The 9319-nt window shown below is 41.7% G+C and overlaps 1 protein-coding gene across 1 annotated transcript in view; it reads right to left on the reverse strand.

Moving 5' to 3' along the window:
• The window catches only part of LOC127591339 (uncharacterized), a 279941-nt gene extending 273134 nt beyond the window's left edge, over positions 1–6807 (reverse strand). The window contains exons 1-2 of the transcript XR_007959851.1: positions 6672–6807; positions 4707–4867 (exon numbers count right to left, since the gene is read on the reverse strand). The gene's annotated coding sequence lies outside the window, so the exon portion shown is untranslated. The remainder of the gene's footprint in view (positions 1–4706; positions 4868–6671) is intronic.
• Between the last annotated feature and the right edge of the window lie 2512 nt (positions 6808–9319).

Below are 9319 nucleotides of genomic sequence, written 5' to 3' on the forward strand. Positions count from 1 at the left end.
TGTCAGCATTTTCTTGCAACCAAACCCAGTAGCTTAAAAAAGTGGAGTAAACCGTTATTCTTGACTTCTTTATATGGGTTCAGTCATAATGGAACTCCTAGGGAAATGGTGACTAAAATATGGCTCACAACAAAAATGAGTTTGACTGCCCTGATCTAGAGTGTCAACATTTCTAATAAAAAATTCAGTTTTGATTTGTAATTTTTTAAAAACATCTGTTTGAGGGGGTCAGTAGAAAAAGTCATATCATTACGACAATAGTCCTTTTCCATGATAAAGTTAATATTCAAGTTAATGTGAAAAAAAGCTAATTTACGCTAAAAAGCTTCAGGAGTGACGTCACAAAAGATTTACACAAGGGGGGAAAAATGGCAGGTGCAGGTCGCCCCCTCCAGCGCAATAATGTTCTCTGGCGGGAACTGTCAGATGCTCAGGGCATTGTGAGGCACTGCCAGCATGGTGAGGCAGCCACGAGCTGTCTTGGCACAACCCTTGCCTCTTCTCACGCACTGAACATCGCAAAAATGGCAGGATGTCTTTGCAGATGTGTGATTGTTGACGAGAGGTAAACTTGTAGTTTGTTAAAACAGTTCTGGGAATTTTTTTGAGTGGGGGGTAAAATAGGACTTTATTACTGTGGCAATTAGTGTTATTAGAAAAAGTAAATCACGAATGGATGTCAGATTTAGCTGCTGTCACAATCAAATTGCTTTTAATTGGCCTAAAGCTCAGGTATGGAGGAATAATTGGCGTGCCATTTTTGATTTGTTAGCTGCCAACCCGTTTACCCATTTTAAACGTTCAATATATTGCTAATGATCTTGTAGACCTGCAGCGAAAGCAAGAGGATCCTCAAACATTAGGATGAGAGGCCATGCACAAAACAGCAAGCTTCATTTTTGTAGTTTGCGGCGCTCAAACATACTGTGAGCTGTTCCTAATATTTTGACTCAAGTAAGCTCATCATTGAAAGTTTGGGATCAAACAGCTTCAGTTATAAAAAAAAGGAAAGCAGCGACGTACAGTATATCAATCAGGTTTCGGGCCACTTCGAAACATCCTTTTTAATGGGTTCATTTCTTTCCAATGAAAATGAAATGAATCAGAATTATAGACATTGACAAAAAAAAAACAAAAAGATCATCAACCTTTAGATCGATCATTCGGCACTCTTCTGACTGCACCACTGCAATGTCTAACCATGATCAATATTGCACACCTCTGTCTAAACACGAGGCGACCATTTTTTATTTATTTTTATTTTTTAAAAAGCATCCAAAGGTGATGCTGTTTCTTGACTGCGGTCCAATTCACAACAAGCAAGCAACTCTACACTTCTCTCTCATTTTGGCCAAAATGTGTTTCCATTAAAGAGGGCTGAAACCAACCGGGCTGGTCCAACAGGTTGCACCCGCTTTCGGGTTCAAGCAAGAGACGGGTCAGTGGCGCCATCTGGTGGATATCATTGGGTTTTTTTGGGGAGGGTTGTTTTTTTTAAGGTACAGCATCGAACAGCCAAATAATGCTGGTGCTTTGGAAAAGGGACAGAGCTAAAAACAGGCGGCATAGGGGTCCTCGGCCAAATGTTGGCAACGCTGCACTGGAATAATAATGTCACCCTAATAAAATACACGGCAGTATAGTAACTGAGTAACTCAATAACCACAATAACCAATAACCACAAGAGACTTTGTGGGCTTCTTGTAAAAATTGCAGTCATAGGACATTGTGGTTTTATCGGTATGTTGTAGACCAGCACAGACCTTGAGAAATAGCCATGCATATTGATGTTTATGTTTCCTAATTATGGTGAGAAATCATCAACATAATCAGCGTCTTCACAAATACATATAAGGCAAGCAACAATGCTATTAAAAAGTAATCTGGGCAACTTTGTTCCTTCTGAAGCGTGCGGCAAAATGGTAGCCCTTCGCGCTAATGAGCATCCAGGAAGTGGCTCCCGGTTTCAAAAAAGTTGGCGGAGCACAGAAATGAATTGTATCGTATTGTGTAGTACACAGTACAGCAAGGCAATTGAGGAAATAATAGCGCAGGATTTGGGGCGAAACTCCATCATTGGGACTAAGGAACTACATTGAAGTGAGTTGTCGGCTTTTCATTTTGGCAGGTCACAGCTTTAGAAAAAAAGTGCTTTGCTGTCATTTGTGTACAGTATTTACAAAGCTGTGTTTGGGTATCAATTGCAAATTTTTGCCACTCACAGTACTGTTCGATTGCCACCCCCCACGATTACGTTAGTACACAATACAGTAAATTATACAGTACGCCACAACCAAGTAATCTATGGGCAGCAACAGCGGATTAGCACTTTGCCTCTGAAAATAATGTTACAGCTTGCGGTGAATAAACGCCATTCTGCAGACCCCCCCCCCCCATCCCCCCGCCCCGCACGCAATCACACATCAGCTCCACGACCGTACTCATCTCTGATGAGAACTCACCGAGAGTGTTTGAAACATTTGTGAAGGTTTAAAGTGCACAGATGGCAAACACAGTCGACGTGCACAGAGGCAGATGGTAAACAGTGGACTGGAGGCGCTGGATGTAAAGTCCATGAGTGGTGGCGCCCTTTAATCTGCAGCTCCGAGAACAGACGTAGCTTACTGGCCCTGAGCCAGTATTGTATGTATTTCTTCCATGAAAGAGATTATTGTTATTGCTGTTACTATTATTATTATCTTACATGAAAGGAGTGCTGTTGCTATAATCTCACTGATGGTTACTATGAAAAGAGTGCAAATGACATATTTATTTAAAAAAAAAACACTTGCATTTCCATCGCTTTATACTGTTGTTGCATTAAATGTGCATTAAACCTCAATCTCCACTTGTCGACGATAAAGTCACTCGCTTCAGTTGAGCAGGCTCGATCGGACAGATGAAATTAACCGTGAATAAAAACACTGATCGTAATCTGCTGTATTTGCCTTCTGCCTGCTACGCTGAAAGCCAGTCGAGTGGAATAGAATAGAAAAAGAAGAGCAAGACGTTTGACATCATTTCAAATCATTTTCTGCCATGAGAACCCTTTCAGGGACAGCGGTTACTACAGTGGACAGCTTCTTTGATCAGGTTACAGGGTGCATAAACGGGTTTATGGGGCGGGTAATAATAAAAAAAACACTCATTTGAAAAGAGAAAGAAATAAAAGTTTTTTTAAGAAAAAAATGAAATCATCTGGTTGCACAAGTGAGCACACCCTCTTAGAAGTGGGGATGTGACGATTCAGAATGAATCACATTTAACCTCACGCCTAACAGGGGTTGGCACGCACCTGCTACCGTTTAAAGGGCCTTGGATTACGCCCCACCACCAACCCCCTCCAAATCAAGTTCAGATGTTTAAGTAGGCTTTTCATCCCATGGCCAAGCCGTGGTTTCCAAATAGCTTGCACAGCTTCTGAGGGATCTCATTGTTTAACGTTCTCAGTCAGAAACGGCACAAAAAGAATTTCGGAGGTATTAAATATACCACAGTGAAGACAGTCATCATCAAGTGGAGAAAAGATGGCACAACAATGACATGAGAAGAACTCATGATTCCTCCAAAATGGATAAGAGGATGAGAAAACTGATCAGGGAGACGCCTAAGCGGTTGACAGCAACATCTAAGCAACTGCAGGAATTTCCATGTTTTTTTAATATCACAGAAACGCAGGATTTGAAAAGGGGTGTGTGGAATTTTTATACGGACTTCTGGTAATCTCAGTTACTGTATGGTCTATTCTCTTTGAGTAGAGCATACGGTAAACATAGTATAGTGTGGTGCAATCATGCAGCATAGCAAACACTGCTTTTTGCTACCCGAGCTATTAAAACAAGAACGCAAATAAATAATGACAGCAAGTACTATTATTCATTCCAAAGTTTCCAGAGCAAGTTGTGTAGAAGTCAGAAAAAATATTTAAAGCATTTTAAAACACCGTTGCTTTGCTTTCATGTTTAACAGTGTGGTGTAACTGGACCAGAAAGCAATCAATGTCTGTTTTTATATGGAGCGACATCACACTCTAGTGTCTAAAACTGGTACTACAAATAAATGCTCACTTTATTTTATAGCATCTCTGTTTACTGCAATGCTGAAACAGAGATTACTTTTACCAGGTTAAGAATAGTGGTACCTTAACTGACAATTGTAATTTGGTCCTTTACCAAGTTCATAAGTCAATATGTCATCAAAAAGATGAGGGACAGGCCACTGAAATGACATTTTTCAAAGCATGGATAGAAGATTCCGAACCCAACAACAAGCAAACTGGTTGTTGAAACAAACAACAAAAGGACCACACAGTGTCTTACACAAAACATACCATTCATGGATGCCATAAAACTGGTGAACAAGAAACCAACATTCAGCACAAGAACTCACCCCCCCCAAAAAAAAAATCAATTCACTCTAAATTTGAATATTACTACGGTAAGTAAATTTCATTGGAATGCCAAAAAACATTACTAGTAGCCCTTTAAAGAGTACAGTAAAGAAAAAGAGCACTTTAAGGGGTGTGGCTATTTCAGGAGCTGGTACATTAAAAGAAAAATTAAAAACATCTTCAGGCACATGAGGCGCGACACTGATACGCGAAGGTGTCACAGTGCAATGAAAACATCAGTTCAGCCCACATGACTGTTTGAAGGGAACAAGCCCAGGAGGAGGAACAGCAACTTTGATGATTTGAGATGTCTTACCTGATAAATCCTCCGGCGAGGATGAAGTTACACGGCTGCCTTCACCGATGTGGCTGTCAAACTTGACGCCTTTTTCTCAGTGGTGATAAGCCGCCCCGCAGCGCCGAGCGGTGTCCAGACTCGTACGCGGACCCAAGGGTGCATCCGCATCTTCTTCACATCTATATGGTTGTCATTTAAGGGGGAAAGAAAATTAGCTGTGAAAAGAACATCTGACAGCTAAAATACTACAAACAGCAATTCACACCACGGCTGTGTCGAGAAAACAACAACAGCAGGCGGCCAATTAGGCCCGCACGCTACAGTGGCCAGACAGAACCAACTTCAGAAAATGGTACCTTATCATATCATATGATAAGAAGTACATGTTACACGAATGATGCACTGTCGATATGCTCTGATACTTCATAGACGCTGTATGTTGTGATGATTGAGAGATTGAAGACCTCAAATGCAGCTGGCCTAGCTTAAAAGAGGTCATCCAATAGGCACACTGTATCGACAGTGTAGATTTAAGGATTTTCCTCTCTTGACCGATACATTGGGGGACTCAGAAATTAAAAATAAAATGCTGTAGGGGCTTGTGTGAGGGCGCTATATATCCCTAAGACCTGTGTGGCCTAATCCCTGTTTCAACACAATTTTGCATCTGTCCCTGAACCGAATGCAGAAGGCTAAATGGAAAGGAATACGACATGTGTGGCATGACATTGCCTTTTACACGCGCTCACAATATGCTCTTTACGTGCATTTCACTCACTGGAACTTCTCGAACAGCGGCCGCAGGATTACCCCGAACCCAACACACCCCTGCTCCGTTTGTCGGCCGCCTGGGCCCTGAAAGTGGAAATGAGCTGTGCGGAGCAGGAGAAGACAGCCAGTGTTCCTTTCAAGAGCCTAATGGTCGCCAACATCAGCCTCACTTCATACACAACCGCCACCGGCAACTTAGAGACGAGCTCTTGCCGCAAAACACTGACAGACACCCGCTAAACGACGCTACAGGCCGCTATGGCACACATGCGGCGCTTGAAAATACTCAGGCCTGGACCACAAGCGACAAAATGGAGAAATGCAGTTCCAAAATGCTCCTATGATTCCTCCATCTTGAACATCGCTTGAAAATATTGGTGGATACACCTCTTGTGTTTGAAAAATCCACTTTATAAAAACAAGAGGTGAGGTAACTTCAACTTTCAAATTTGAGTTTTTTTTAACTAGTTGAGGTTTACTCTGTCTAACTTAACATATAAACATATCCAAATGCATGTGTACTGTCTATAAAACTATCACCTACAAAACTGCTACATGAATGCTAACACAAACTGTGATCAAGCATTTGCTTCATTTACCACTGGAGGGAGCCCACGTACCACTAATGGTACCTGAACCACAATTTGTGAATCATTCAATTTGACGCAATTGTGTGACAAATCATTTAAAATATGTTTATTAAGAAGCCTCGGTGTGTACTGTGTACTCAAGCAGAGTACAGATATCTGAAAAATCTACTACTTTCCAGCACTGCCAAAAAGCAAGATGTGACCACACACACCAACACAAATGAATTCAGCACATATTCAAAAATAAAAACATTCCGAATAAGAGATGATTCAAGACAATTAAGGTCAAGAAAATGTGAAAAAAAAGAGCAAAATTAGAGTCACAATAGCATATTTAGACAAATGGTCTTTTGGGGGGAAACAATCTATTACAATTCTCTGAAAAGGAAGGCCTGATTTGTTGGGCGACCATTTCGATACGGTACACCTCATTTACTTTGGCACGGTGGCCCCAAAAGGTAGGTCGTGCTCTCAAAGTCATCCAAGATAATTCAATAATAAAAGATATTGTGAGCCATAAAACAATTACCACTAGCAGTGGCATATAAAATACAAGCTAGCATGTTTTAGGTAGGGCATTGCTCTACTTTTTGGGATAAAAATAAGCAGTCAACATTCTTACCTGCTGTTTTGGTGATCAAGTACAGTAGTTGGTTAATCCTTGCATTTTGGTTTGAAGGGTTTACTGCATTTAATTGGGCGTCTATTTCAATTATTTAATAAAAACAAACAAACAAAAACTCAGCGGCACCTCCACAAAGATGTCAAGTCAAACGTTGTTACAGAAGTAACTGCAGGTGGCTAGTTAATCAGCCATTAGCTCCTCCCACTACAGGTAAAACCACCTCACAATTTAAAAAGACGCCCTTGTGGATGTTGAGCTCATCACACGTCTGTCTTTAGAAGAACACAAATCCAAATAGATAGCTAGACATTTTCCAAATGCAAAAGCAAAAGAGGCCATTTTGTCCAAATACATCCATAAATGATACACCCCTTCATCGAACGCACACTTGGTACAGTCCCTCCAGGTACGCCGTATTGAGACTCAATTTGAAAGTGGGGCGGTCTTGTCTGGGCACGAAAAGACAAGATGCTAAAAATATTCCCAAACTTGCCAAAGAAGAACGTTTTTAAAGTTGTTTAATTATTAATAATGAGGCTTGAAATGACCAATCTGGGCCATGACGGATTTCTGTAAAAATGTCACTCATTGTTGGCGGCTCTATAACGTTTCCCCGCGATGAACAGCGACTCACAGTAATTCCATAAATTAATGTTGTAGTCGTTGTTGTATTCGAGGGAACTTTTCCTGCACCAAGCGGGGAGTCAACGCGAGGCCGAGAAACGGGCCCGTTTATTATTTCTGAATTTGACAAGAGTCGTAATTTGTGCATTTGAACATGTCGAGGGTTTCACGTGTCGTGACCCCACCGAGGTGAGACGTGATGGCCCCCAGGTCCCCGCCCGATTTCCCCCTCCACGACCCCACCCAGGTCTGTGGATATTAAGAGGAGACCACACCACACGCTTGCCGTGGTCGTTAGCTTTTATGCGCCATGTGTGCGTCACCACTGCCACACTTTTCATATTTATTTCAAATGACCCAAGGACGCTTTCAAAATCGCTTTCAGTGACTCGCAACCACCCGCGCCCGGAGACATTACCCATTTTCTTTCAGTTACTTTTTTTGAGAGGAAATTCTTAATTGTTGTCTTGGCTATGCCCAATATTTGTGCAATAGCTCTGATCACTTTTTTCTACCATTAACATTGCTTCGTGAAAGAGAGCAACAATTTTCAACATTTCAGATTGGTCAATAATTTGTAAAAATAAAAATAAAAATAACACCCGCACGTGGCCCGATACAATTTACCAAATTGTAACGTAGGGGGTCGTAGCCCGATGGCACCGATGCGTCGTGTGAGGTTTTTGAATTTGCCCACACATTACACAAATCTACCACAAGAGGGAAGCAGAGTCCAGAAAATGTGGATCATGTCACGAGTTGCCTCACGTGCAAGTGTCCAGATGAGTTTCATTCCAATGTGGAGGAATTTTTTTAATTTCATGTTAGAGAATGGGCAAATTTTCCGAAAAAAAAATATTCATGTTCGTTTTTTTCCCCAACAATTATCCAAGCCTGACCACTGCTCGTGTCTTGCATTAAAGCCAGCGTGGGGGATGGCAACTGTGCTTTGCGAGTGGCTGTGTGTGTGTGTGTGTGTGTGTGTGTGTGTGTGTGTGTGTGTGTGTGTGTGTGTGTGTGTGTGTGTGTGTGTGTGTAGTGTAGTGTAGTGGTGTTGGCTTGATCAGGAAGTTGGAATGTGGGTCCCCGTGTGTGTGATGTGATTGTTTGCAGGAACATGTCAGCCCCCGGCTTGCCCAACCCGATCACCAAAAGGCCCGCCCAGCCCGACCTGGGGCTGAGTCGTGCTCCTCAGCCTGGAAAAGTGGACCTCTTGTGCATCAATATGTACATGCGTGTGTGTGTGTGTACCTCTTGGCCCCCCGTTGCCATGGAGGCGCATCTAGCTTATCATGCTGGTCTTGCTGCAGCGGAACAAGGGTGAAGTCACTCGAGAGGTCAAAGGTCGCAGGCCCATGTGTGGCCAGGCAGGCTGAATTGGGAAGGAGAAGATCAATCAGAAGGAAGATGGCGGCAGGTCGTTAGTAAAAACAGCGAATTAATGTCATGTTTGCAGCCATGTTTAAAGACGACATTGTTCTGTTTTGATCCATCAATCATCATTCAGGAACTACGGCGATTTTTAAATCGACAGTCATTTAGATTTTTTAAATCCCATTTGGATTCTCTCTGAATTGAACACTCCCCCCAAAAAATGTTTTTAAATACTCTCAACTAGCATTAGAAACTTGTACTTGTAAACTGCAACTCTCAAGCATTGAAATTCTTTTTATTGAAAGAAAAAGCAGAAAACAAGACAAATTTTGCTCATGTTTCTTTTAGTGCAGTAATAAATATAAAAAGTGATGTTTAAAATGTCTTTTGCATTGTTTTATCAGTCATGTCCCACTCCTCCCCACCACACACACATACACACACACACACATGGCTGAACATTACAAGGACAAAACACATGCAACAATAAGTCTTTGTCTTATAGTTTTGGACTTCCTTGATCACCTCCTAAACCATAGAAGGTAAAAAAGTGCAAATGTAGTCCAATATTTTTTTTAATGTACAGTATTTTCCTCTGTTTTGTGTGTCCATGCTTGCATACTAAAGGGAAAAAAACGGGTGGAGGC

Source organism: Hippocampus zosterae, chromosome 18 (assembly GCF_025434085.1).
Source record: "Hippocampus zosterae strain Florida chromosome 18, ASM2543408v3, whole genome shotgun sequence".
NCBI classification, from domain to species: Eukaryota; Metazoa; Chordata; class Actinopteri; order Syngnathiformes; family Syngnathidae; genus Hippocampus; species Hippocampus zosterae.